Source organism: Clavelina lepadiformis, chromosome 4 (genome assembly GCF_947623445.1).
Source record: "Clavelina lepadiformis chromosome 4, kaClaLepa1.1, whole genome shotgun sequence".
Taxonomy (NCBI): Eukaryota; Metazoa; Chordata; class Ascidiacea; order Aplousobranchia; family Clavelinidae; genus Clavelina; species Clavelina lepadiformis.
In genome coordinates, this window is record NC_135243.1 from 20,760,008 (window position 1) to 20,782,905 (window position 22,898).

Below are 22,898 nucleotides of genomic sequence, written 5' to 3' on the forward strand. Positions count from 1 at the left end.
GTTTTGGGTAGCTTTAGGATTAAATTGAAAACGAAGTTAGTTCATTTATACATTTCATTCATTGCCTTATCGATTTAGTGGAGAGGTCGGAAGAGTGATACGAGCACGGGCAGGATACAACCGTTCGTACATTTTCGAAAGGGTGTTAATAAAATTTTACACTATTCGAACAGATCATCTAAAATTATAAATCAAAAGAGAGAAAACCTCGGGAGTATCAGGCAGGATGGCCGAGTGGTCTATGGCGCTGCGTTCAGGTCGCAGTCTCCTTTGGAGGCGCGGGTTCGAATCCCGCTTCTGTCAGGTATAACTTTTGCAGCGCTTCCATTTTGTTGTTAAAGGTTTGATTTCATTCTACTTTATACTTGCTTGGTCGTCGCCCGGCTAGCTCAGTCGGTAGAGCGTTGGACTCTTAATTCAACGGTCGTGGGTTCGAGCCCCACGTTGGGCGTCTTTTGTTGTTATTGCTTAAATAGACACTCTTTACTTACCAGAATGAATGCAACTTCAAAATGCAACTGTGGTATGAACTTAAACAATTGAATTATTGTGTTTTTTGAATAGTGATATGATAAAAACCCTAGCAGATAATCAATCGGAGGTATTAAATTGCAGTGGAAATCTTGCTGATATGTAACCCTACAAAACGAGCAGGTACACCTCACGTCAGCATCCATTGGTTGAAATTGAAACGTACGCTTATGCTTGCTACTATGCCGTTTCAGAAGAACTCTAAGCCTAATCTAATTCAGATGAAATCTAATCAACCAACTCAGCTTGCGACACAGGTGATAAATCTTCTGGTTGAATATGTGACGCCGCAGAAAAAGAATAATTGCCGTCGGTTTCAAACCTAAGGAAACAAATTATAAATCCAGCAAAGCTGCAAAGCAAGATAACTTTTTCCGTTCGGAGTTCCACCAGGTACAGTACAAATAATCCTAACCTTCAGTGTATAGTTTACAGACATTCAAGCTTCATCAAGTGACACAGCAGCCACGTTTCATATGGTAGTAACGATCGTATTCATTTCTGCTTTGTTTTTCAGGCAACACGGAACGCAACATAGGGGAAAACTTTTGAACATTCTTGATTCACTTGTATCTAAGCGAACGAAGCATTTTCCATGTCTCTGTGGCACAATAGGTTAGCGCGTTCGGCTGTTAACCGAAAGGTTGGTGGTTCGAGCCCACCCAGGGACGTCTTTAGGAGAGTTTTACGAACAACAAACTCTTCATGTTAAAGACATTTTATACCTAGAAACGGTGCTTTTGTTCTAAACGACAAGTCTTAATTTAAACGCTGTCAAGTTTAAGGCCCCCCACAGCCGCAACATTTCAAGCTAAAGAGTGGAGTATAAATCAAGCGCCTGCTGAAAGTTGGAAAACTGGTGAAATTCATCATGTCAAAAGGAAAAAGGGGGCACCCGGATTTGAACCGAAGACCTCTCGATCTGCAGTCGAATGCTCTACCACTGAGCTATACCACCTTTACATTCACTTTCAGTAGTCATACGTTTTCGATATTACAATCTCATTTTGTAAAGTATATAAAATTATTTAAAACACCATCCTTTATTTGCCAACTCGATAAAAGAGTGAAGTGACTCTACTGGGTGTGGGACTCGAACCCACGCGGACAGATGTCCATTGGAACTTAAGTCCAACGCCTTAACCGCTCGGCCAACCCAGTCATGGTCTGAAACTTGAGCGGTTTTGGGTAGCTTTAGGATTAAATTGAAAACGAAGTTAGTTCATTTATACATTTCATTCATTGCCTTATCGATTTAGTGGAGAGGTCGGAAGAGTGATACGAGCACGGGCAGGATACAACCGTTCGTACATTTTCGAAAGGGTGTTAATAAAATTTTACACTATTCGAACAGATCATCTAAAATTATAAATCAAAAGAGAGAAAACCTCGGGAGTATCAGGCAGGATGGCCGATTGGTCTATGACGCTGCGTTCAGGTTGCAGTCTCCTTTGGAGACGCGGGTTCGAATCCCGCTTCTGTCAGGTATAACTTTTACAGCGCTTCCATTTTGTTGTTAAAGGTTCGACTTCATTCTACTTTATACTTGCTTGGTCGTCGCCCGGCTAGCTCAGTCGGTAGAGCGTTGGACTCTTAATCCAACGGTCGTGGGTTCGAGCCCCACGTTGGGCGTCTTTTGTTGTTATTGCTTAAATAGACACTCTTTACTTACCAGAATGAATGCAACTTCAAAATGCAACTGTGGTATGAACTTAAACAATTGAATTATTGTGTTTCTTGAATAGTGATATGATAAAAACCTAGCAGATAATAATCAATCGGAGGAATCAAATTGCAGTAGAAATCTTGCTGATATGTAACCCTACATAACGAGCAGGTACACCTCACGTCAGCATCCATTGGTGGAAATTGAAACGTACGCTTATGCTTGCTACTATGCCGTTTCAGAAGAACTCTAAGCCTAATCTAATTCAGATGAAATCTTATCAACCAACTCAGCTTGCGACACAGGTGATAAATCTTCTGGTTGAATATGTGACGCCGCAGAAAAGGAATAATTTCCGTCGGTTTCAAACCTAAGGAAACAAATTATAAATCCAGCAAAGCTGCAAAGCAAGATAACTTTTTCCGTTCGGAGTTCCACCAGGTACAGTACAAATAATCCTAACCTTCAGTGTATAGTTTACAGACATTCAAGCTTCATCAAGTGACACAGCAGCCACGTTTCATATGGTAGTAACGATCGTATTCATTTCTGTTTTGTTTTTCAGGCAACACGGAACGCAACATAGGGGAAAACTTTGAACATTCTTGATTCCCTTGCATCTAAGCGAACGAAGCATTTTCCATGTCTCTGTGGCGCAATAGGTTAGCGCGTTCGGCTGTTAACCGAAAGGTTGGTGGTTCGAGCCCACCCAGGGACGTCTTTAGGAGAGTTTTACGAACAACAAACTCTTCATGTTAAAGACATTTTATACCTAGAAACGGTGCTTTTGTTCTAAACGACAAGTCTTAATTTAAACGCTGTCAAGTTTAAGGCCCCCCACAGCCGCAACATTTCAAGCTAAAGAGTGGAGTATAAATCAAGCGCCTGCTGAAAGTTGGAAAACTGGTGAAATTCATCATGTCAAAAGGAAAAAGGGGGCACCCGGATTTGAACCGAAGACCTCTCGATCTGCAGTCGAATGCTCTACCACTGAGCTATACCACCTTTACATTCACTTTCAGTAGTCATACGTTTTCCATATTACAATCTCATTTTGTAAAGTATATAAAATTATTTAAAACACCATCCTTTATTTGCCAACTCGATAAAAGAGTGAAGTGACTCTACTGGGTGTGGGACTCGAACCCACGCGGACAGATGTCCATTGGAACTTAAGTCCAACGCCTTAACCGCTCGGCCAACCCAGTCATGGTCTGAAACTTGAGCGGTTTTGGGTAGCTTTAGGATTAAATTGAAAACGAAGTTAGTTCATTTATACATTTCATTCATTGCCTTATCGATTTAGTGGAGAGGTCGGAAGAGTGATACGAGCACGGGCAGGATACAACCGTTCGTACATTTTCGAAAGGGTGTTAATAAAATTTTACACTATTCGAACAGATCATCTAAAATTATAAATCAAAAGAGAGAAAACCTCGGGAGTATCAGGCAGGATGGCCGATTGGTCTATGACGCTGCGTTCAGGTTGCAGTCTCCTTTGGAGACGCGGGTTCGAATCCCGCTTCTGTCAGGTATAACTTTTGCAGCGCTTCCATTTTGTTATTAAAGGTTCGATTTCATTCTACTTTATACTTGCTTGGTCGTCGCCCGGCTAGCTCAGTCGGTAGAGCGTTGGACTCTTAATCCAACGGTCGTGGGTTCGAGCCCCACGTTGGGCGTCTTTTATTGTTATCGCTTAAGTAGACACTCTTTACTTACCAGAATGAATGCAACTTCAAAATGCAACTGTGGTATGAACTTAAACAATTGAATTATTGTGTTTCTTGAATAGTGATATGATAAAAACCTAGCAGATAATAATCAATCGGAGGAATCAAATTGCAGTAGAAATCTTGCTGATATGTAACCCTACATAACGAGCAGGTACACCTCACGTCAGCATCCATTGGTGGAAATTGAAACGTACGCTTATGCTTGCTACTATGCCGTTTCAGAAGAACTCTAAGCCTAATCTAATTCAGATGAAATCTTATCAACCAACTCAGCTTGCGACACAGGTGATAAATCTTCTGGTTGAATATGTGACGCCGCAGAAAAAGAATAATTTCCGTCGGTTTCAAACCTAAGGAAACAAATTATAAATCCTGCAAAGCTGCAAAGCAAGATAAATTTTTCCGTTCGGAGTTCCACCCGGTACAGTACAAATAATCCTAACCTTCAGTGTATAGTTGACAGACATTCAAGCTTCATCAAGTGACACAGCAGCCACGTTTCATATGGTAGTAACGATCGTATTCATTTCTGTTTTGTTTTTCAGGCAACATGAAACGCAACATAAGGGAAAACTTTTGAACATTTTTGAGTCACTTGCATATAAGCAAACGAAGCATTTTCCATGTCTCTGTGGCGCAATAGGTTAGCGCGTTCGGCTGTTAACCGAAAGGTTGGTGGTACGAGCCCACCCAGGGACGTCTTTAGGAGAGTTTTACGAACAACAAACTCTTCATGTTAAAGACATTTTATACCTAGAAACGGTGCTTTTGTTCTAAACGACAAGTCTTAATTTAAACGCTGTCAAGTTTAAGGCCTCCCACAGCCGCAACATTTCAAGCTAAAGAGTGGAGTATAAATCAAGCGCCTGCTGAAAGTTGGAAAACTGGTGAAATTCATCATGTCAAAAGGAAAAAGGGGGCACCCGGATTTGAACCGAAGACCTCTCGATCTGCAGTCGAATGCTCTACCACTGAGCTATACCCCCTTTACATTCACTTTCAGTAGTCATACGTTTTCGATATTACAATCTCATTTTGTAAAGTATATAAAATTATTTAAAACACCATGCTTTATTTGCCAACTCGATAAAAGAGTGAAGTGACTCTACTGGGTGTGGGACTCGAACCCACGCGGACAGATGTCCATTGGAACTTAAGTCCAACGCCTTAACCGCTCGGCCAACCCAGTCATGGTCTGAAACTTGAGCGGTTTTGGGTAGCTTTAGGATTAAATTGAAAACGAAGTTAGTTCATTTATACATTTCATTCATTGCCTTATCGATTTAGTGGAGAGGTCGGAAGAGTGATACGAGCACGGGCAGGATATAACCGTTCGTACATTTTCGAAAGGGTGTTAATAAAATTTTACACTATTCGAACAGATCATCTAAAATTATAAATCAAAAGAGAGAAAACCTCGAGAGTATCAGGCAGGATGGCCGAGTGGTCTATGGCGCTGCGTTCAGTTCGCAGTCTCCTTTGGAGGCGCGGGTTCGAATCCCGCTTCGGTCAGATATAACTTTTGCAGCGCTTCCATTTTGTTGTTAAAGGTTCGATTTCATTCTACTTTATACTTGCTTGGTCGTCGCCCGGCTAGCTCAGTCGGTAGAGCGTTGGACTCTTAATCCAACGGTCGTGGGTTCGAGCCCCACGTTGGGCGTCTTTTGTTGTTATTGCTTAAATAGACACTCTTTACTTACCAGAATGAATGCAACTTCAAAATGCAACTGTGGTATGAACTTAAACAATTGAATTATTGTGTTTCTTGAATAGTGATATGATAAAAACCTAGCAGATAATCAATCGGAGGTATCAAATTGCAGTGGAAATCTTGCTGATATGTAACCCTACAAAACGAGCAGGTACACCTCACGTCAGCATCCATTGGTGGAAATTGAAACGTACGCTTATGCTTGCTACTATGCCGTTTCAGAAGAACTCTAAGCCTTATCTAATTCAGATGAAATCTTATCAACCAACTCAGCTTGCGACACAGGTGATAAATCTTCTGGTTGAATATGTGACGCCGCAGAAAAGGAATAATTTCCGTCGGTTTCAAACCTAAGGAAACAAATTATAAATCCAGCAAAGCTGCAAAGCAAGATAACTTTTTCCGTTCGGAGTTCCACCAGGTACAGTACAAATAATCCTAACCTTCAGTGTATAGTTTACAGACATTCAAGCTTCATCAAGTGACACAGCAGCCACGTTTCATATGGTAGTAACGATCGTATTCATTTCTGTTTTGTTTTTCAGGCAACACGGAACGCAACATAGGGGAAAACTTTGAACATTCTTGATTCACTTGCATCTAAGCAAACGAAGCATTTTCCATGTCTCTGTGGCGCAATAGGTTAGCGCGTTCGGCTGTTAACCGAAAGGTTGGTGGTTCGAGCCCACCCAGGGACGTCTTTAGGAGAGTTTTACGAACAACAAACTCTTCATGTTAAAGAAATTTTATACCTAGAAACGGTGCTTTTGTTCTAAACGACAAGTCTTAATTTAAACGCTGTCAAGTTTAAGGCCCCCCACAGCCGCAACATTTCAAGCTAAAGAGTGGAGTATAAATCAAGCGCCTGCTGAAAGTTGGAAAACTGGTGAAATTCATCATGTCAAAAGGAAAAAGGGGGCACCCGGATTTGAACCGAAGACCTCTCGATCTGCAGTCGAATGCTCTACCACTGAGCTATACCACCTTTACATTCACTTTCAGTAGTCATACGTTTTCGATATTACAATCTCATTTTGTAAAGTATATAAAATTATTTAAAACACCATCCTTTATTTGCCAACTCGATAAAAGAGTGAAGTGACTCTACTGGGTGTGGGACTCGAACCCACGCGGACAGATGTCCATTGGAACTTAAGTCCAACGCCTTAACCGCTCGGCCAACCCAGTCATGGTCTGAAACTTGAGCGGTTTTGGGTAGCTTTAGGATTAAATTGAAAACGAAGTTAGTTCATTTATACATTTCATTCATTGCCTTATCGATTTAGTGGAGAGGTCGGAAGAGTGATACGAGCACGGGCAGGATACAACCGTTCGTACATTTTCGAAAGGGTGTTAATAAAATTTTACACTATTCGAACAGATCATCTAAAATTATAAATCAAAAGAGAGAAAACCTCGGGAGTATCAGGCAGGATGGCCGATTGGTCTATGACGCTGCGTTCAGGTTGCAGTCTCCTTTGGAGACGCGGGTTCGAATCCCGCTTCTGTCAGGTATAACTTTTGCAGCGCTTCCATTTTGTTATTAAAGGTTCGATTTCATTCTACTTTATACTTGCTTGGTCGTCGCCCGGCTAGCTCAGTCGGTAGAGCGTTGGACTCTTAATCCAACGGTCGTGGGTTCGAGCCCCACGTTGGGCGTCTTTTATTGTTATCGCTTAAGTAGACACTCTTTACTTACCAGAATGAATGCAACTTCAAAATGCAACTGTGGTATGAACTTAAACAATTGAATTATTGTGTTTCTTGAATAGTGATATGATAAAAACCTACCAGATAATAATCAATCGGAGGAATCAAATTGCAGTAGAAATCTTGCTGATATGTAACCCTACATAACGAGCAGGTACACCTCACGTCAGCATCCATTGGTGGAAATTGAAACGTACGCTTATGCTTGCTACTATGCCGTTTCAGAAGAACTCTAAGCCTAATCTAATTCAGATGAAATCTTATCAACCAACTCAGCTTGCGACACAGGTGATAAATCTTCTGGTTGAATATGTGACGCCGCAGAAAAAGAATAATTTCCGTCGGTTTCAAACCTAAGGAAACAAATTATAAATCCTGCAAAGCAAGATAACTTTTTCCGTTCGGAGTTCCACCCGGTACAGTACAAATAATCCTAACCTTCAGTGTATAGTTGACAGACATTCAAGCTTCATCAAGTGACACAGCAGCCACGTTTCATATGGTAGTAACGATCGTATTCATTTCTGTTTTGTTTTTCAGGCAACATGAAACGCAACATAAGAGAAAACTTTGAACATTTTTGAGTCACTTGCATATAAGCAAACGAAGCATTTTCCATGTCTCTGTGGCGCAATAGGTTAGCGCGTTCGGATTTTAACCGAAAGGTTGGTGGTTCGAGCCCACCCAGGGACGTCTTTAGGAGAATTTTACGAACAACAAACTCTTCATGTTAAAGACATTTTATACCTAGAAACGGTGCTTTTGTTCTAAACGACAAGTCTTAATTTAAACGCTGTCAAGTTTAAGGCCTCCCACAGCCGCAACATTTCAAGCTAAAGAGTGGAGTATAAATCAAGCGCCTGCTGAAAGTTGGAAAACTGGTGAAATTCATCATGTCAAAAGGAAAAAGGGGGCACCCGGATTTGAACCGAAGACCTCTCGATCTGCAGTCGAATGCTCTACCACTGAGCTATACCCCCTTTACATTCACTTTCAGTAGTCATACGTTTTCGATATTACAATCTCATTTTGTAAAGTATATAAAATTATTTAAAACACCATGCTTTATTTGCCAACTCGATAAAAGAGTGAAGTGACTCTACTGGGTGTGGGACTCGAACCCACGCGGACAGATGTCCATTGGAACTTAAGTCCAACGCCTTAACCGCTCGGCCAACCCAGTCATGGTCTGAAACTAGAGCGGTTTTGGGTAGCTTTAGGATTAAATTGAAAACGAAGTTGGTTCATTTATACATTTCATTCATTGCCTTATCGATTTAGTGGAGAGGTCGGAAGAGTGATACGAGCACGGGCAGGATATAACCGTTCGTACATTTTCGAAAGGGTGTTAATAAAATTTTACACTATTCGAACAGATCATCTAAAATTATAAATCAAAAGAGAGAAAACCTCGAGAGTATCAGGCAGGATAGCCGAGTGGTCTATGGCGCTGCGTTCAGTTCGCAGTCTCCTTTGGAGGCGCGGGTTCGAATCCCGCTTCGGTCAGATATAACTTTTGCAGCGCTTCCATTTTGTTGTTAAAGGTTCGATTTCATTCTACTTTATACTTGCTTGGTCGTCGCCCGGCTAGCTCAGTCGGTAGAGCGTTGGACTCTTAATCCAACGGTCGTGGGTTCGAGCCCCACGTTGGGCGTCTTTTATTGTTATCGCTTAAGTAGACACTCTTTACTTACCAGAATGATTGCAACTTCAAAATGCAACTGTGGTATGAACTTAAACAATTGAATTATTGTGTTTCTTGAATAGTGATATGATAAAAACCTAGCAGATAATAATCAATCGGAGGAATCAAATTGCAGTAGAAATCTTGCTGATATGTAACCCTACATAACGAGCAGGTACACCTCACGTCAGCATCCATTGGTGGAAATTGAAACGTACGCTTATGCTTGCTACTATGCCGTTTCAGAAGAACTCTAAGCCTTATCTAGTTCAGATGAAATCTAATCAACCAACTCAGCTTGCGACACAGGTGATAAATCTTCTGGTTAAATATGTGACGCCGCAGAAAAAGAATAATTTCCGTCGGTTTCAAACCTAAGGAAACAAATTATAAATCCTGCAAAGCAAGATAACTTTTTCCGTTCGGAGTTCCACTCGGTACAGTACAAATAATCCTAACCTTCAGTGTATAGTTGACAGACATTCAAGCTTCATCAAGTGACACAGCAGCCACGTTTCATATGGTAGTAACGATCGTATTCATTTCTGTTTTGTTTTTCAGGCAACATGAAACGCAACATAAGGGAAAACTTTTGAACATTTTTGAGTCACTTGCATATAAGCAAACGAAGCATTTTCCATGTCTCTGTGGCGCAATAGGTTAGCGCGTTCGGATTTTAACCGAAAGGTTGGTGGTTCGAGCCCACCCAGGGACGTCTTTAGGAGAATTTTACGAACAACAAACTCTTCATGTTAAAGACATTTTATACCTAGAAACGGTGCTTTTGTTCTAAACGACAAGTCTTAATTTAAACGCTGTCAAGTTTAAGGCCTCCCACAGCCGCAACATTTCAAGCTAAAGAGTGGAGTATAAATCAAGCGCCTGCTGAAAGTTGGAAAACTGGTGAAATTCATCATGTCAAAAGGAAAAAGGGGGCACCCGGATTTGAACCGAAGACCTCTCGATCTGCAGTCGAATGCTCTACCACTGAGCTATACCCCCTTTACATTCACTTTCAGTAGTCATACGTTTTCGATATTACAATCTCATTTTGTAAAGTATATAAAATTATTTAAAACACCATGCTTTATTTGCCAACTCGATAAAAGAGTGAAGTGACTCTACTGGGTGTGGGACTCGAACCCACGCGGACAGATGTCCATTGGAACTTAAGTCCAACGCCTTAACCGCTCGGCCAACCCAGTCATGGTCTGAAACTTGAGCGGTTTTGGGTAGCTTTAGGATTAAATTGAAAACGAAGTTAGTTCATTTATACATTTCATTCATTGCCTTATCGATTTAGTGGAGAGGTCGGAAGAGTGATACGAGCACGGGCAGGATATAACCGTTCGTACATTTTCGAAAGGGTGTTAATAAAATTTTACACTATTCGAACAGATCATCTAAAATTATAAATCAAAAGAGAGAAAACCTCGAGAGTATCAGGCAGGATGGCCGAGTGGTCTATGGCGCTGCGTTCAGTTCGCAGTCTCCTTTGGAGGCGCGGGTTCGAATCCCGCTTCGGTCAGATATAACTTTTGCAGCGCTTCCATTTTGTTGTTAAAGGTTCGATTTCATTCTACTTTATACTTGCTTGGTCGTCGCCCGGCTAGCTCAGTCGGTAGAGCGTTGGACTCTTAATCCAACGGTCGTGGGTTCGAGCCCCACGTTGGGCGTCTTTTGTTGTTATTGCTTAAATAGACACTCTTTACTTACCAGAATGAATGCAACTTCAAAATGCAACTGTGGTATGAACTTAAACAATTGAATTATTGTGTTTCTTGAATAGTGATATGATAAAAACCTAGCAGATAATCAATCGGAGGTATCAAATTGCAGTGGAAATCTTGCTGATATGTAACCCTACAAAACGAGCAGGTACACCTCACGTCAGCATCCATTGGTGGAAATTGAAACGTACGCTTATGCTTGCTACTATGCCGTTTCAGAAGAACTCTAAGCCTTATCTAATTCAGATGAAATCTTATCAACCAACTCAGCTTGCGACACAGGTGATAAATCTTCTGGTTGAATATGTGACGCCGCAGAAAAGGAATAATTTCCGTCGGTTTCAAACCTAAGGAAACAAATTATAAATCCAGCAAAGCTGCAAAGCAAGATAACTTTTTCCGTTCGGAGTTCCACCAGGTACAGTACAAATAATCCTAACCTTCAGTGTATAGTTTACAGACATTCAAGCTTCATCAAGTGACACAGCAGCCACGTTTCATATGGTAGTAACGATCGTATTCATTTCTGTTTTGTTTTTCAGGCAACACGGAACGCAACATAGGGGAAAACTTTGAACATTCTTGATTCACTTGCATCTAAGCGAACGAAGCATTTTCCATGTCTCTGTGGCGCAATAGGTTAGCGCGTTCGGCTGTTAACCGAAAGGTTGGTGGTTCGAGCCCACCCAGGGACGTCTTTAGGAGAGTTTTACGAACAACAAACTCTTCATGTTAAAGAAATTTTATACCTAGAAACGGTGCTTTTGTTCTAAACGACAAGTCTTAATTTAAACGCTGTCAAGTTTAAGGCCCCCCACAGCCGCAACATTTCAAGCTAAAGAGTGGAGTATAAATCAAGCGCCTGCTGAAAGTTGGAAAACTGGTGAAATTCATCATGTCAAAAGGAAAAAGGGGGCACCCGGATTTGAACCGAAGACCTCTCGATCTGCAGTCGAATGCTCTACCACTGAGCTATACCACCTTTACATTCACTTTCAGTAGTCATACGTTTTCCATATTACAATCTCATTTTGTAAAGTATATAAAATTATTTAAAACACCATCCTTTATTTGCCAACTCGATAAAAGAGTGAAGTGACTCTACTGGGTGTGGGACTCGAACCCACGCGGACAGATGTCCATTGGAACTTAAGTCCAACGCCTTAACCGCTCGGCCAACCCAGTCATGGTCTGAAACTGTAGCGGTTTTGGGTAGCTTTAGGATTAAATTGAAAACGAAGTTAGTTCATTTATACATTTCATTCATTGCCTTATCGATTTAGTGGAGAGGTCGGAAGAGTGATACAAGCACGGGCAGGATACAACCGTTCGTACATTTTCGAAAGGGTGTTAATAAAATTTTACACTATTCGAACAGATCATCTAAAATTATAAATCAAAAGAGAGAAAACCTCGGGAGTATCAGGCAGGATGGCCGAGTGGTCTATGGCGCTGCGTTCAGGTCGCAGTCTCCTTTGGAGGCGCGGGTTCGAATCCCGCTTCTGTCAGGTATAACTTTTGCAGCGCTTCCATTTTGTTGTTAAAGGTTCGACTTCATTCTACTTTATACTTGCTTGGTCGTCGCCCGGCTAGCTCAGTCGGTAGAGCATTGGACTCTTAATCCAACGGTCGTGGGTTCGAGCCCCACGTTGGGCGTCTTTTGTTGTTATTGCTTAAATAGACACTCTTTACTTACCAGAATGAATGCAACTTCAAAATGCAACTGTGGTATGAACTTAAACAATTGAATTATTGTGTTTCTTGAATAGTGATATGATAAAAACCCTAGCAGATAATCAATCGGAGGTATCAAATTGCAGTGGAAATCTTGCTGATATGTAACCCTACAAAACGAGCAGGTACACCTCACGTCAGCATCCATTGGTTGAAATTGAAACGTACGCTTATGCTTGCTACTATGCCGTTTCAGAAGAACTCTAAGCCTAATCTAATTCAGATGAAATCTAATCAACCAACTCAGCTTGCGACACAGGTGATAAATCTTCTGGTTGAATATGTGACGCCGCAGAAAAAGAATAATTGCCGTCGGTTTCAAACCTAAGGAAACAAATTATAAATCCAGCAAAGCTGCAAAGCAAGATAACTTTTTCCGTTCGGAGTTCCACCAGGTACAGTACAAATAATCCTAACCTTCAGTGTATAGTTGACAGACATTCAAGCTTCATCAAGTGACACAGCAGCCACGTTTCATATGGTAGTAACGATCGTATTCATTTCTGTTTTGTTTTTCAGGCAACACGGAACGCAACATAAGGGAAAACTTTTGAACATTTTTGAGTCACTTGCATATAAGCAAACGAAGCATTTTCCATGTCTCTGTGGCGCAATAGGTTAGCGCGTTCGGCTGTTAACCGAAAGGTTGGTGGTTCGAGCCCACCCAGGGACGTCTTTAGGAGAGTTTTACGAACAACAAACTCTTCATGTTAAAGAAATTTTATACCTAGAAACGGTGCTTTTGTTCTAAACGACAAGTCTTAATTTAAACGCTGTCAAGTTTAAGGCCTCCCATAGCCGCAACATTTCAAGCTAAAGAGTGGAGTATAAATCAAGCGCCTGCTGAAAGTTGGAAAACTGGTGAAATTCATCATGTCAAAAGGAAAAAGGGGGCACCCGGATTTGAACCGAAGACCTCTCGATCTGCAGTCGAATGCTCTACCACTGAGCTATACCCCCTTTACATTCACTTTCAGTAGTCATACGTTTTCGATATTACAATCTCATTTTGTAAAGTATATAAAATTATTTAAAACACCATGCTTTATTTGCCAACTCGATAAAAGAGTGAAGTGACTCTACTGGGTGTGGGACTCGAACCCACGCGGACAGATGTCCATTGGAACTTAAGTCCAACGCCTTAACCGTTCGGCCAACCCAGTCATGGTCTGAAACTTGAGCGGTTTTGGGTAGCTTTAGGATTAAATTGAAAACGAAGTTAGTTCATTTATACATTTCATTCATTGCCTTATCGATTTAGTGGAGAGGTCGGAAGAGTGATACGAGCACGGGCAGGATACAACCGTTCGTACATTTTCGAAAGGGTGTTAATAAAATTTTACACTATTCGAACAGATCATCTAAAATTATAAATCAAAAGAGAGAAAACCTCGAGAGTATCAGGCAGGATGGCCGAGTGGTCTATGGCGCTGCGTTCAGTTCGCAGTCTCCTTTGGAGGCGCGGGTTCGAATCCCGCTTCGGTCAGATATAACTTTTGCAGCGCTTCCATTTTGTTGTTAAAGGTTCGATTTCATTCTACTTTATACTTGCTTGGTCGTCGCCCGGCTAGCTCAGTCGGTAGAGCGTTGGACTCTTAATCCAACGGTCGTGGGTTCGAGCCCCACGTTGGGCGTCTTTTGTTGTTATTGCTTAAATAGACACTCTTTACTTACCAGAATGAGTGCAACTTCAAAATGCAACTGTGGTATGAACTTAAACAATTGAATTATTGTGTTTCTTGAATAGTGATATGATAAAAACCTAGCAGATAATCAATCGGAGGTATCAAATTGCAGTGGAAATCTTGCTGATATGTAACCCTACAAAACGAGCAGATACACCTCACGTCAGCATCCATTGGTTGAAATTGAAACGTACGCTTATGCTTGCTACTATGCCGTTTCAGAAGAACTCTAAGCCTAATCTAATTCAGATGAAATCTAATCAACCAACTCAGCTTGCGACACAGGTGATAAATCTTCTGGTTGAATATGTGACGCCGCAGAAAAAGAATAATTGCCGTCGGTTTCAAACCTAAGGAAACAAATTATAAATCCAGCAAAGCTGCAAAGCAAGATAACTTTTTCCGTTCGGAGTTCCACCAGGTACAGTACAAATAATCCTAACCTTCAGTGTATAGTTGACAGACATTCAAGCTTCATCAAGTGACACAGCAGCCACGTTTCATATGGTAGTAACGATCGTATTCATTTCTGTTTTGTTTTTCAGGCAACATGGAACGCAACATAAGGGAAAACTTTTGAACATTTTTGAGTCACTTGCATATAAGCAAACGAAGCATTTTCCATGTCTCTGTGGCGCAATAGGTTAGCGCGTTCGGCTGTTAACCGAAAGGTTGGTGGTTCGAGCCCACCCAGGGACGTCTTTAGGAGAGTTTTACGAACAACAAACTCTTCATGTTAAAGAAATTTTATACCTAGAAACGGTGCTTTTGTTCTAAACGACAAGTCTTAATTTAAACGCTGTCAAGTTTAAGGCCTCCCATAGCCGCAACATTTCAAGCTAAAGAGTGGAGTATAAATCAAGCGCCTGCTGAAAGTTGGAAAACTGGTGAAATTCATCATGTCAAAAGGAAAAAGGGGGCACCCGGATTTGAACCGAAGACCTCTCGATCTGCAGTCGAATGCTCTACCACTGAGCTATACCCCCTTTACATTCACTTTCAGTAGTCATACGTTTTCGATATTACAATCTCATTTTGTAAAGTATATAAAATTATTTAAAACACCATGCTTTATTTGCCAACTCGATAAAAGAGTGAAGTGACTCTACTGGGTGTGGGACTCGAACCCACGCGGACAGATGTCCATTGGAACTTAAGTCCAACGCCTTAACCGCTCGGCCAACCCAGTCATGGTCTGAAACTTGAGCGGTTTTGAATAGGTTTAGGATTAAAAGGAAAACGAAGTTAGTTCATTTATACATTTCATTCATTGCCTTATCGATTTAGTGGAGAGGTCGGAAGAGTGATACGAGCACGGGCAGGATACAACCGTTCGTACATTTTCGAAAGGGTGTTAATAAAATTTTACACTATTCGAACAGATCATCTAAAATTATAAATCAAAAGAGAGAAAACCTCGGGAGTATCAGGCAGGATGGCCGATTGGTCTATGACGCTGCGTTCAGGTTGCAGTCTCCTTTGGAGACGCGGGTTCGAATCCCGCTTCTGTCAGGTATAACTTTTGCAGCGCTTCCATTTTGTTGTTAAAAGTTCGATTTCATTCTACTTTATACTTGCTTGGTCGTCGCCCGGCTAGCTCAGTCGGTAGAGCGTTGGACTCTTAATCCAACGGTCGTGGGTTCGAGCCCCACGTTGGGCGTCTTTTATTGTTATCGCTTAAGTAGACACTCTTTACTTACCAGAATGAATGCAACTTCAAAATGCAACTGTGGTATGAACTTAAACAATTGAATTATTGTGTTTCTTGAATAGTGATATGATAAAAACCTAGCAGATAATAATCAATCGGAGGAATCAAATTGCAGTAGAAATCTTGCTGATATGTAACCCTACATACCGAGCAGGTACACCTCACGTCAGCATCCATTGGTGGAAATTAAAACGTACGCTTATGCTTGCTACTATGCCGTTTCAGAAGAACTCTAAGCCTAATCTAATTCAGATGAAATCTTATCAACCAACTCAGCTTGCGACACAGGTGATAAATCTTCTGGTTGAATATGTGACGCCGCAGAAAAAGAATAATTGCCGTCGGTTTCAAACCTAAGGAAACAAATTATAAATCCTGCAAAGCAAGATAACTTTTTCCGTTCGGAGTTCCACCCGGTACAGTACAAATAATCCTAACCTTCAGTGTATAGTTGACAGACATTCAAGCTTCATCAAGTGACACAGCAGCCACGTTTCATATGGTAGTAACGATCGTATTCATTTCTGTTTTGTTTTTCAGGCAACATGGAACGCAACATAAGGGAAAACTTTTGAACATTTTTGAGTCACTTGCATATAAGCAAACGAAGCATTTTCCATGTCTCTGTGGCGCAATAGGTTAGCGCGTTCGGCTGTTAACCGAAAGGTTGGTGGTTCGAGCCCACCCAGGGACGTCTTTAGGAGAATTTTACGAACAACAAACTCTTCATGTTAAAGAAATTTTATACCTAGAAACGGTGCTTTTGTTCTAAACGACAAGTCTTAATTTAAACGCTGTCAAGTTTAAGGCCCCCCACAGCCGCAACATTTCAAGCTAAAGAGTGGAGTATAAATCAAGCGCCTGCTGAAAGTTGGAAAACTGGTGAAATTCATCATGTCAAAAGGAAAAAGGGGGCACCCGGATTTAAACCGAAAACCTCTCGATCTGCAGTCGAATGCTCTACCACTGTGCTATACCCCCTTTACATTCACTTTCATTAGTCATACGTTTTCGATATTACAATCTCATTTTGTAAAGTATATAAAATTATTTAAAACACCATCCTTTATTTGCCAACTCGATAAAAGAGTGAAGTGACTCTACTGGGTGTGGGACTCGAACCCACGCGGACAGATGTCCATTGGAACTTAAGTCCAACGCCTTAACCGCTCGGCCAACCCAGTCATGGTCTGAAACTTGAGCGGTTTTGGGTAGCTTTAGGATTAAATTGAAAACGAAGTTAGTTCATTTATACATTTCATTCATTGCCTTATCGATTTAGTGGAGAGGTCGGAAGAGTGATACGAGCACGGGCAGGATACAACCGTTCGTACATTTTCGAAAGGGTGTTAATAAAATTTTACACTATTCGAACAGATCATCTAAAATTATAAATCAAAAGAGAGAAAACCTCGGGAGTATCAGGCAGGATGGCCGAGTGGTCTATGGCGCTGCGTTCAGGTCGCAGTCTCCTTTGGAGGCGCGGGTTCGAATCCCGCTTCTGTCAGGTATAACTTTTGCAGCGCTTCCATTTTGTTGTTAAAGGTTTGATTTCATTCTACTTTATACTTGCTTGGTCGTCGCCCGGCTAGCTCAGTCGGTAGAGCGTTGGACTCTTAATTCAACGGTCGTGGGTTCGAGCCCCACGTTGGGCGTCTTTTGTTGTTATTGCTTAAATAGACACTCTTTACTTACCAGAATGAATGCAACTTCAAAATGCAACTGTGGTATGAACTTAAACAATTGAATTATTGTGTTTTTTGAATAGTGATATGATAAAAACCCTAGCAGATAATCAATCGGAGGTATTAAATTGCAGTGGAAATCTTGCTGATATGTAACCCTACAAAACGAGCAGGTACACCTCACGTCAGCATCCATTGGTTGAAATTGAAACGTACGCTTATGCTTGCTACTATGCCGTTTCAGAAGAACTCTAAGCCTAATCTAATTCAGATGAAATCTAATCAACCAACTCAGCTTGCGACACAGGTGATAAATCTTCTGGTTGAATATGTGACGCCGCAGAAAAAGAATAATTGCCGTCGGTTTCAAACCTAAGGAAACAAATTATAAATCCAGCAAAGCTGCAAAGCAAGATAACTTTTTCCGTTCGGAGTTCCACCAGGTACAGTACAAATAATCCTAACCTTCAGTGTATAGTTTACAGACATTCAAGCTTCATCAAGTGACACAGCAGCCACGTTTCATATGGTAGTAACGATCGTATTCATTTCTGTTTTGTTTTTCAGGCAACACGGAACGCAACATAGGGGAAAACTTTTGAACATTCTTGATTCACTTGTATCTAAGCGAACGAAGCATTTTCCATGTCTCTGTGGCACAATAGGTTAGCGCGTTCGGCTGTTAACCGAAAGGTTGGTGGTTCGAGCCCACCCAGGGACGTCTTTAGGAGAGTTTTACGAACAACAAACTCTTCATGTTAAAGACATTTTATACCTAGAAACGGTGCTTTTGTTCTAAACGACAAGTCTTAATTTAAACGCTATCAAGTTTAAGGCCCCCCACAGCCGCAACATTTCAAGCTAAAGAGTGGAGTATAAATCAAGCGCCTGCTGAAAGTTGGAAAACTGGTGAAATTCATCATGTCAAAAGGAAAAAGGGGGCACCCGGATTTGAACCGAAGACCTCTCGATCTGCAGTCGAATGCTCTACCACTGAGCTATACCACCTTTACATTCACTTTCAGTAGTCATACGTTTTCGATATTACAATCTCATTTTGTAAAGTATATAAAATTATTTAAAACACCATCCTTTATTTGCCAACTCGATAAAAGAGTGAAGTGACTCTACTGGGTGTGGGACTCGAACCCACGCGGACAGATGTCCATTGGAACTTAAGTCCAACGCCTTAACCGCTCGGCCAACCCAGTCATGGTCTAAAACTTGAGCGGTTTTGGGTAGCTTTAGGATTAAATTGAAAACGAAGTTAGTTCATTTATACATTTCATTCATTGCCTTATCGATTTAGTGGAGAGGTCGGAAGAGTGATACGAGCACGGGCAGGATACAACCGTTCGTACATTTTCGAAAGGGTGTTAATAAAATTTTACACTATTCGAACAGATCATCTAAAATTATAAATCAAAAGAGAGAAAACCTCGGGAGTATCAGGCAGGATGGCCGATTGGTCTATGACGCTGCGTTCAGGTTGCAGTCTCCTTTGGAGACGCGGGTTCGAATCCCGCTTCTGTCAGGTATAACTTTTACAGCGCTTCCATTTTGTTGTTAAAGGTTCGACTTCATTCTACTTTATACTTGCTTGGTCGTCGCCCGGCTAGCTCAGTCGGTAGAGCGTTGGACTCTTAATCCAACGGTCGTGGGTTCGAGCCCCACGTTGGGCGTCTTTTGTTGTTATTGCTTAAATAGACACTCTTTACTTACCAGAATGAATGCAACTTCAAAATGCAACTGTGGTATGAACTTAAACAATTGAATTATTGTGTTTCTTGAATAGTGATATGATAAAAACCCTAGCAGATAATCAATCGGAGGTATCAAATTGCAGTGGAAATCTTGCTGATATGTAACCCTACAAAACGAGCAGGTACACCTCACGTCAGCATCCATTGGTTGAAATTGAAACGTACGCTTATGCTTGCTACTATGCCGTTTCAGAAGAACTCTAAACCTAATCTAATTCAGATGATATCTAATCAACCAACTCAGCTTGCGACACAGGTGATAAATCTTCTGGTTGAATATGTGACGCCGCAGAAAAAGAATAATTGCCGTCGGTTTCAAACCTAAGGAAACAAATTATAAATCCAGCAAAGCTGCAAAGCAAGATAACTTTTTCCGTTCGGAGTTCCACCAGGTACAGTACAAATAATCCTAACCTTCAGTGTATAGTTGACAGACATTCAAGCTTCATCAAGTGACACAGCAGCCACGTTTCATATGGTAGTAACGATCGTATTCATTTCTGTTTTGTTTTTCAGGCAACACGGAACGCAACATAGGGGAAAACTTTTGAACATTCTTGATTCACTTGCATCTAAGCGAACGAAGCATTTTCCATGTCTCTGTGGCGCAATAGGTTAGTGCGTTCGGCTGTTAACCGAAAGGTTGGTGGTTCGAGCCCACCCAGGGACGTCTTTAGGAGAATTTTACGAACAACAAACTCTTCATGTTAAAGAAATTTTATACCTAGAAAAGGTGCTTTTGTTCTAAACGACAAGTCTTAATTTAAACGCTGTCAAGTTTAAGGCCCCCCACAGCCGCAACATTTCAAGCTAAAGAGTGGAGTATAAATCAAGCGCCTGCTGAAAGTTGGAAAACTGGTGAAATTCATCATGTCAAAAGGAAAAAGGGGGCACCCGGATTTCAACCGAAGACCTCTCGATCTGCAGTCGAATGCTCTACCACTGAGCTATACCCCCTTTACATTCACTTTCAGTAGTCATACGTTTTCGATATTACAATCTCATTTTGTAAAGTATATAAAATTATTTAAAACACCATCCTTTATTTGCCAACTCGATAAAAGAGTGAAGTGACTCTACTGGGTGTGGGACTCGAACCCACGCGGACAGATGTCCATTGGAACTTAAGTCCAACGCCTTAACCGCTCGGCCAACCCAGTCATGGTCTGAATCTTGAGCGGTTTTGGGTAGCTTTAGGATTAAATTGAAAACGAAGTTAGTTCATTTATACATTTCATTCATTCCCTTATCGATTTAGTGGAGAGGTCGGAAGAGTGATACGAGCACGGGCAGGATACAACCGTTCGTACATTTTCGAAAGGGTGTTAATAAAATTTTACACTATTCGAACAGATCATCTAAAATTATAAATCAAAAGAGAGAAAACCTCGGGAGTATCAGGCAGGATGGCCGAGTGGTCTATGGCGCTGCGTTCAGGTCGCAGTCTCCTTTGGAGGCGCAGGTTCGAATCCCGCTTCTGTCAGGTATAACTTTTGCAGCGCTTCCATTTTGTTGTTAAAGGTTCGATTTCATTCTACTTTATACTTGCTTGGTTGTCGCCCGGCTAGCTCAGTCGGTAGAGCGTTGGACTCTTAATCCAACGGTCGTGGGTTCGAGCCCCACGTTGGGCGTCTTTTGTTGTTATTGCTTAAATAGACACTCTTTACTTACCAGAATGAATGCAACTTCAAAATGCAACTGTGGTATGAACTTAAACAATTGAATTATTGTGTTTCTTGAATAGTGATATGATAAAAACCCTAGCAGATAATCAATCGGAGGTATCAAATTGCAGTGGAAATCTTGCTGATATGTAACCCTACAAAACGAGCAGGTACACCTCACGTCAGCATCCATTGGTTGAAATTGAAACGTACGCTTATGCTTGCTACTATGCCGTTTCAGAAGAACTCTAAGCCTAATCTAATTCAGATGAAATCTAATCAACCAACTCAGCTTGCGACACAGGTGATAAATCTTCTGGTTGAATATGTGACGCCGCAGAAAAAGAATAATTGCCGTCGGTTTCAAACCTAAGGAAACAAATTATAAATCCAGCAAAGCTGCAAAGCAAGATAACTTTTTCCGTTCGGAGTTCCACCAGGTACAGTACAAATAATCCTAACCTTCAGTGTATAGTTTACAGACATTCAAGCTTCATCAAGTGACACAGCAGCCACGTTTCATATGGTAGTAACGATCGTATTCATTTCTGTTTTGTTTTTCAGGCAACACGGAACGCAACATAGGGGAAAACTTTTGAACATTCTTGATTCACTTGCATCTAAGCGAACGAAGCATTTTCCATGTCTCTGTGGCGCAATAGGTTAGCGCGTTCGGCTGTTAACCGAAAGGTTGGTGGTTCGAGCCCACCCAGGGACGTCTTTAGGAGAATTTTACGAACAACAAACTCTTCATGTTAAAGAAATTTTATACCTAGAAACGGTGCTTTTGTTCTAAACGACAAGTCTTAATTTAAACGCTGTCAAGTTTAAGGCCCCCCACAGCCGCAACATTTCAAGCTAAAGAGTGGAGTATAAATCAAGCGCCTGCTGAAAGTTGGAAAACTGGTGAAATTCATCATGTCAAAAGGAAAAAGGGGGCACCCGGATTTGAACCGAAGACCTCTCGATCTGCAGTCGAATGCTTTACCACTGAGCTATACCCCCTTTACATTCACTTTCAGTAGTCATACGTTTTCGATATTACAATCTCATTTTGTAAAGTATATAAAATTATTTAAAACACCATCCTTTATTTGCCAACTCGATAAAAGAGTGAAGTGACTCTACTGGGTGTGGGACTCGAACCCACGCGGACAGATGTCCATTGGAACTTAAGTCCAACGCCTTAACCGCTCGGCCAACCCAGTCATGGTCTGAAACTTGAGCGGTTTTGGGTAGCTTTAGGATTAAATTGAAAACGAAGTTAGTTCATTTATACATTTCATTCATTGCCTTATCGATTTAGTGGAGAGGTCGGAAGAGTGATACGAGCACGGGCAGGATACAACCGTTCGTACATTTTCGAAAGGGTGTTAAAAAAATTTTACACTATTCGAACAGATCATCTAAAATTATAAATCAAAAGAGAGAAAACCTCGGGAGTATCAGGCAGGATGGCCGAGTGGTCTATGGCGCTGCGTTCAGGTCGCAGTCTCCTTTGGAGGCGCGGGTTCGAATCCCGCTTCTGTCAGATATAACTTTTGCAGCGCTTCCATTTTGTTGTTAAAGGTTCGATTTCATTCTACTTTATACTTGCTTGGTCGTCGCCCGGCTAGCTCAGTCGGTAGAGCGTTGGACTCTTAATCCAACGGTCGTGGGTTCGAGCCCCACGTTGGGCGTCTTTTGTTGTTATTGCTTAAGTAGACACTCTTTACTTACCAGAATGAATGCAACTTCAAAATGCAACTGTGGTATGAACTTAAACAATTGAATTATTGTGTTTCTTGAATAGTGATATGATAAAAACCTAGCAGATAATAATCAATCGGAGGAATCAAATTGCAGTAGAAATCTTGCTGGTATGTAACCCTACATAACGAGCAGGAACACC

General features: G+C 41.3%; 57 non-coding genes across 57 annotated transcripts; 32 read left to right on the forward strand and 25 right to left on the reverse strand.

The window, feature by feature from the left end:
- Nucleotides 1–220: 220 nt before the first annotated feature.
- Trnal-cag (transfer RNA leucine (anticodon CAG)) lies at nucleotides 221–303 on the forward strand. The gene has a single exon. It is a non-coding gene; the product is annotated as a tRNA-Leu (tRNA).
- A 75-nt stretch (nucleotides 304–378) lies between these two features.
- On the forward strand, nucleotides 379–451 carry Trnak-cuu (transfer RNA lysine (anticodon CUU)). Its single transcript has one exon. It is a non-coding gene; the product is annotated as a tRNA-Lys (tRNA).
- Nucleotides 452–1,417: 966 nt separating this feature from the next.
- On the reverse strand, nucleotides 1,418–1,489 carry Trnac-gca (transfer RNA cysteine (anticodon GCA)). The gene has a single exon. It is a non-coding gene; the product is annotated as a tRNA-Cys (tRNA).
- A 120-nt stretch (nucleotides 1,490–1,609) lies between these two features.
- On the reverse strand, nucleotides 1,610–1,692 carry Trnal-uaa (transfer RNA leucine (anticodon UAA)). Its single transcript has one exon. It is a non-coding gene; the product is annotated as a tRNA-Leu (tRNA).
- Nucleotides 1,693–2,090: 398 nt separating this feature from the next.
- On the forward strand, nucleotides 2,091–2,163 carry Trnak-cuu (transfer RNA lysine (anticodon CUU)). Its single transcript has one exon. It is a non-coding gene; the product is annotated as a tRNA-Lys (tRNA).
- Nucleotides 2,164–2,841: 678 nt separating this feature from the next.
- Trnan-guu (transfer RNA asparagine (anticodon GUU)) lies at nucleotides 2,842–2,915 on the forward strand. Its single transcript has one exon. It is a non-coding gene; the product is annotated as a tRNA-Asn (tRNA).
- A 215-nt stretch (nucleotides 2,916–3,130) lies between these two features.
- Nucleotides 3,131–3,202, reverse strand: Trnac-gca (transfer RNA cysteine (anticodon GCA)). The gene has a single exon. It is a non-coding gene; the product is annotated as a tRNA-Cys (tRNA).
- A 120-nt stretch (nucleotides 3,203–3,322) lies between these two features.
- Trnal-uaa (transfer RNA leucine (anticodon UAA)) lies at nucleotides 3,323–3,405 on the reverse strand. Its single transcript has one exon. It is a non-coding gene; the product is annotated as a tRNA-Leu (tRNA).
- A 398-nt stretch (nucleotides 3,406–3,803) lies between these two features.
- On the forward strand, nucleotides 3,804–3,876 carry Trnak-cuu (transfer RNA lysine (anticodon CUU)). The gene has a single exon. It is a non-coding gene; the product is annotated as a tRNA-Lys (tRNA).
- Nucleotides 3,877–4,844: 968 nt separating this feature from the next.
- Nucleotides 4,845–4,916, reverse strand: Trnac-gca (transfer RNA cysteine (anticodon GCA)). Its single transcript has one exon. It is a non-coding gene; the product is annotated as a tRNA-Cys (tRNA).
- Nucleotides 4,917–5,036: 120 nt separating this feature from the next.
- On the reverse strand, nucleotides 5,037–5,119 carry Trnal-uaa (transfer RNA leucine (anticodon UAA)). The gene has a single exon. It is a non-coding gene; the product is annotated as a tRNA-Leu (tRNA).
- A 240-nt stretch (nucleotides 5,120–5,359) lies between these two features.
- Nucleotides 5,360–5,442, forward strand: Trnal-cag (transfer RNA leucine (anticodon CAG)). Its single transcript has one exon. It is a non-coding gene; the product is annotated as a tRNA-Leu (tRNA).
- A 75-nt stretch (nucleotides 5,443–5,517) lies between these two features.
- On the forward strand, nucleotides 5,518–5,590 carry Trnak-cuu (transfer RNA lysine (anticodon CUU)). The gene has a single exon. It is a non-coding gene; the product is annotated as a tRNA-Lys (tRNA).
- Nucleotides 5,591–6,265: 675 nt separating this feature from the next.
- Nucleotides 6,266–6,339, forward strand: Trnan-guu (transfer RNA asparagine (anticodon GUU)). The gene has a single exon. It is a non-coding gene; the product is annotated as a tRNA-Asn (tRNA).
- A 215-nt stretch (nucleotides 6,340–6,554) lies between these two features.
- Nucleotides 6,555–6,626, reverse strand: Trnac-gca (transfer RNA cysteine (anticodon GCA)). Its single transcript has one exon. It is a non-coding gene; the product is annotated as a tRNA-Cys (tRNA).
- A 120-nt stretch (nucleotides 6,627–6,746) lies between these two features.
- On the reverse strand, nucleotides 6,747–6,829 carry Trnal-uaa (transfer RNA leucine (anticodon UAA)). Its single transcript has one exon. It is a non-coding gene; the product is annotated as a tRNA-Leu (tRNA).
- Nucleotides 6,830–7,227: 398 nt separating this feature from the next.
- Trnak-cuu (transfer RNA lysine (anticodon CUU)) lies at nucleotides 7,228–7,300 on the forward strand. The gene has a single exon. It is a non-coding gene; the product is annotated as a tRNA-Lys (tRNA).
- Nucleotides 7,301–7,970: 670 nt separating this feature from the next.
- Trnak-uuu (transfer RNA lysine (anticodon UUU)) lies at nucleotides 7,971–8,044 on the forward strand. The gene has a single exon. It is a non-coding gene; the product is annotated as a tRNA-Lys (tRNA).
- A 215-nt stretch (nucleotides 8,045–8,259) lies between these two features.
- Nucleotides 8,260–8,331, reverse strand: Trnac-gca (transfer RNA cysteine (anticodon GCA)). Its single transcript has one exon. It is a non-coding gene; the product is annotated as a tRNA-Cys (tRNA).
- Nucleotides 8,332–8,451: 120 nt separating this feature from the next.
- On the reverse strand, nucleotides 8,452–8,534 carry Trnal-uaa (transfer RNA leucine (anticodon UAA)). The gene has a single exon. It is a non-coding gene; the product is annotated as a tRNA-Leu (tRNA).
- Nucleotides 8,535–8,774: 240 nt separating this feature from the next.
- Nucleotides 8,775–8,857, forward strand: Trnal-cag (transfer RNA leucine (anticodon CAG)). The gene has a single exon. It is a non-coding gene; the product is annotated as a tRNA-Leu (tRNA).
- Nucleotides 8,858–8,932: 75 nt separating this feature from the next.
- Nucleotides 8,933–9,005, forward strand: Trnak-cuu (transfer RNA lysine (anticodon CUU)). The gene has a single exon. It is a non-coding gene; the product is annotated as a tRNA-Lys (tRNA).
- Nucleotides 9,006–9,676: 671 nt separating this feature from the next.
- Nucleotides 9,677–9,750, forward strand: Trnak-uuu (transfer RNA lysine (anticodon UUU)). The gene has a single exon. It is a non-coding gene; the product is annotated as a tRNA-Lys (tRNA).
- Nucleotides 9,751–9,965: 215 nt separating this feature from the next.
- Trnac-gca (transfer RNA cysteine (anticodon GCA)) lies at nucleotides 9,966–10,037 on the reverse strand. The gene has a single exon. It is a non-coding gene; the product is annotated as a tRNA-Cys (tRNA).
- A 120-nt stretch (nucleotides 10,038–10,157) lies between these two features.
- On the reverse strand, nucleotides 10,158–10,240 carry Trnal-uaa (transfer RNA leucine (anticodon UAA)). Its single transcript has one exon. It is a non-coding gene; the product is annotated as a tRNA-Leu (tRNA).
- A 240-nt stretch (nucleotides 10,241–10,480) lies between these two features.
- Nucleotides 10,481–10,563, forward strand: Trnal-cag (transfer RNA leucine (anticodon CAG)). The gene has a single exon. It is a non-coding gene; the product is annotated as a tRNA-Leu (tRNA).
- Nucleotides 10,564–10,638: 75 nt separating this feature from the next.
- On the forward strand, nucleotides 10,639–10,711 carry Trnak-cuu (transfer RNA lysine (anticodon CUU)). Its single transcript has one exon. It is a non-coding gene; the product is annotated as a tRNA-Lys (tRNA).
- Nucleotides 10,712–11,386: 675 nt separating this feature from the next.
- Nucleotides 11,387–11,460, forward strand: Trnan-guu (transfer RNA asparagine (anticodon GUU)). Its single transcript has one exon. It is a non-coding gene; the product is annotated as a tRNA-Asn (tRNA).
- A 215-nt stretch (nucleotides 11,461–11,675) lies between these two features.
- Trnac-gca (transfer RNA cysteine (anticodon GCA)) lies at nucleotides 11,676–11,747 on the reverse strand. Its single transcript has one exon. It is a non-coding gene; the product is annotated as a tRNA-Cys (tRNA).
- A 120-nt stretch (nucleotides 11,748–11,867) lies between these two features.
- On the reverse strand, nucleotides 11,868–11,950 carry Trnal-uaa (transfer RNA leucine (anticodon UAA)). Its single transcript has one exon. It is a non-coding gene; the product is annotated as a tRNA-Leu (tRNA).
- Nucleotides 11,951–12,190: 240 nt separating this feature from the next.
- Nucleotides 12,191–12,273, forward strand: Trnal-cag (transfer RNA leucine (anticodon CAG)). The gene has a single exon. It is a non-coding gene; the product is annotated as a tRNA-Leu (tRNA).
- Nucleotides 12,274–12,348: 75 nt separating this feature from the next.
- Trnak-cuu (transfer RNA lysine (anticodon CUU)) lies at nucleotides 12,349–12,421 on the forward strand. Its single transcript has one exon. It is a non-coding gene; the product is annotated as a tRNA-Lys (tRNA).
- Nucleotides 12,422–13,098: 677 nt separating this feature from the next.
- On the forward strand, nucleotides 13,099–13,172 carry Trnan-guu (transfer RNA asparagine (anticodon GUU)). Its single transcript has one exon. It is a non-coding gene; the product is annotated as a tRNA-Asn (tRNA).
- A 215-nt stretch (nucleotides 13,173–13,387) lies between these two features.
- On the reverse strand, nucleotides 13,388–13,459 carry Trnac-gca (transfer RNA cysteine (anticodon GCA)). Its single transcript has one exon. It is a non-coding gene; the product is annotated as a tRNA-Cys (tRNA).
- A 120-nt stretch (nucleotides 13,460–13,579) lies between these two features.
- Trnal-uaa (transfer RNA leucine (anticodon UAA)) lies at nucleotides 13,580–13,662 on the reverse strand. The gene has a single exon. It is a non-coding gene; the product is annotated as a tRNA-Leu (tRNA).
- Nucleotides 13,663–13,902: 240 nt separating this feature from the next.
- Trnal-cag (transfer RNA leucine (anticodon CAG)) lies at nucleotides 13,903–13,985 on the forward strand. Its single transcript has one exon. It is a non-coding gene; the product is annotated as a tRNA-Leu (tRNA).
- A 75-nt stretch (nucleotides 13,986–14,060) lies between these two features.
- Trnak-cuu (transfer RNA lysine (anticodon CUU)) lies at nucleotides 14,061–14,133 on the forward strand. The gene has a single exon. It is a non-coding gene; the product is annotated as a tRNA-Lys (tRNA).
- A 676-nt stretch (nucleotides 14,134–14,809) lies between these two features.
- Nucleotides 14,810–14,883, forward strand: Trnan-guu (transfer RNA asparagine (anticodon GUU)). Its single transcript has one exon. It is a non-coding gene; the product is annotated as a tRNA-Asn (tRNA).
- A 215-nt stretch (nucleotides 14,884–15,098) lies between these two features.
- On the reverse strand, nucleotides 15,099–15,170 carry Trnac-gca (transfer RNA cysteine (anticodon GCA)). The gene has a single exon. It is a non-coding gene; the product is annotated as a tRNA-Cys (tRNA).
- Nucleotides 15,171–15,290: 120 nt separating this feature from the next.
- On the reverse strand, nucleotides 15,291–15,373 carry Trnal-uaa (transfer RNA leucine (anticodon UAA)). The gene has a single exon. It is a non-coding gene; the product is annotated as a tRNA-Leu (tRNA).
- Nucleotides 15,374–15,771: 398 nt separating this feature from the next.
- Trnak-cuu (transfer RNA lysine (anticodon CUU)) lies at nucleotides 15,772–15,844 on the forward strand. Its single transcript has one exon. It is a non-coding gene; the product is annotated as a tRNA-Lys (tRNA).
- A 671-nt stretch (nucleotides 15,845–16,515) lies between these two features.
- Nucleotides 16,516–16,589, forward strand: Trnan-guu (transfer RNA asparagine (anticodon GUU)). The gene has a single exon. It is a non-coding gene; the product is annotated as a tRNA-Asn (tRNA).
- A 407-nt stretch (nucleotides 16,590–16,996) lies between these two features.
- Trnal-uaa (transfer RNA leucine (anticodon UAA)) lies at nucleotides 16,997–17,079 on the reverse strand. Its single transcript has one exon. It is a non-coding gene; the product is annotated as a tRNA-Leu (tRNA).
- Nucleotides 17,080–17,319: 240 nt separating this feature from the next.
- Trnal-cag (transfer RNA leucine (anticodon CAG)) lies at nucleotides 17,320–17,402 on the forward strand. The gene has a single exon. It is a non-coding gene; the product is annotated as a tRNA-Leu (tRNA).
- A 75-nt stretch (nucleotides 17,403–17,477) lies between these two features.
- Trnak-cuu (transfer RNA lysine (anticodon CUU)) lies at nucleotides 17,478–17,550 on the forward strand. The gene has a single exon. It is a non-coding gene; the product is annotated as a tRNA-Lys (tRNA).
- A 966-nt stretch (nucleotides 17,551–18,516) lies between these two features.
- Nucleotides 18,517–18,588, reverse strand: Trnac-gca (transfer RNA cysteine (anticodon GCA)). Its single transcript has one exon. It is a non-coding gene; the product is annotated as a tRNA-Cys (tRNA).
- Nucleotides 18,589–18,708: 120 nt separating this feature from the next.
- Nucleotides 18,709–18,791, reverse strand: Trnal-uaa (transfer RNA leucine (anticodon UAA)). The gene has a single exon. It is a non-coding gene; the product is annotated as a tRNA-Leu (tRNA).
- A 398-nt stretch (nucleotides 18,792–19,189) lies between these two features.
- Nucleotides 19,190–19,262, forward strand: Trnak-cuu (transfer RNA lysine (anticodon CUU)). The gene has a single exon. It is a non-coding gene; the product is annotated as a tRNA-Lys (tRNA).
- A 966-nt stretch (nucleotides 19,263–20,228) lies between these two features.
- On the reverse strand, nucleotides 20,229–20,300 carry Trnac-gca (transfer RNA cysteine (anticodon GCA)). The gene has a single exon. It is a non-coding gene; the product is annotated as a tRNA-Cys (tRNA).
- Nucleotides 20,301–20,420: 120 nt separating this feature from the next.
- Nucleotides 20,421–20,503, reverse strand: Trnal-uaa (transfer RNA leucine (anticodon UAA)). Its single transcript has one exon. It is a non-coding gene; the product is annotated as a tRNA-Leu (tRNA).
- Nucleotides 20,504–20,743: 240 nt separating this feature from the next.
- On the forward strand, nucleotides 20,744–20,826 carry Trnal-cag (transfer RNA leucine (anticodon CAG)). Its single transcript has one exon. It is a non-coding gene; the product is annotated as a tRNA-Leu (tRNA).
- Nucleotides 20,827–20,901: 75 nt separating this feature from the next.
- Trnak-cuu (transfer RNA lysine (anticodon CUU)) lies at nucleotides 20,902–20,974 on the forward strand. Its single transcript has one exon. It is a non-coding gene; the product is annotated as a tRNA-Lys (tRNA).
- Nucleotides 20,975–21,651: 677 nt separating this feature from the next.
- On the forward strand, nucleotides 21,652–21,725 carry Trnan-guu (transfer RNA asparagine (anticodon GUU)). The gene has a single exon. It is a non-coding gene; the product is annotated as a tRNA-Asn (tRNA).
- Nucleotides 21,726–21,940: 215 nt separating this feature from the next.
- On the reverse strand, nucleotides 21,941–22,012 carry Trnac-gca (transfer RNA cysteine (anticodon GCA)). The gene has a single exon. It is a non-coding gene; the product is annotated as a tRNA-Cys (tRNA).
- A 120-nt stretch (nucleotides 22,013–22,132) lies between these two features.
- Nucleotides 22,133–22,215, reverse strand: Trnal-uaa (transfer RNA leucine (anticodon UAA)). The gene has a single exon. It is a non-coding gene; the product is annotated as a tRNA-Leu (tRNA).
- Nucleotides 22,216–22,455: 240 nt separating this feature from the next.
- On the forward strand, nucleotides 22,456–22,538 carry Trnal-cag (transfer RNA leucine (anticodon CAG)). Its single transcript has one exon. It is a non-coding gene; the product is annotated as a tRNA-Leu (tRNA).
- A 75-nt stretch (nucleotides 22,539–22,613) lies between these two features.
- On the forward strand, nucleotides 22,614–22,686 carry Trnak-cuu (transfer RNA lysine (anticodon CUU)). Its single transcript has one exon. It is a non-coding gene; the product is annotated as a tRNA-Lys (tRNA).
- The last annotated feature ends 212 nt before the right edge of the window (nucleotides 22,687–22,898 follow it).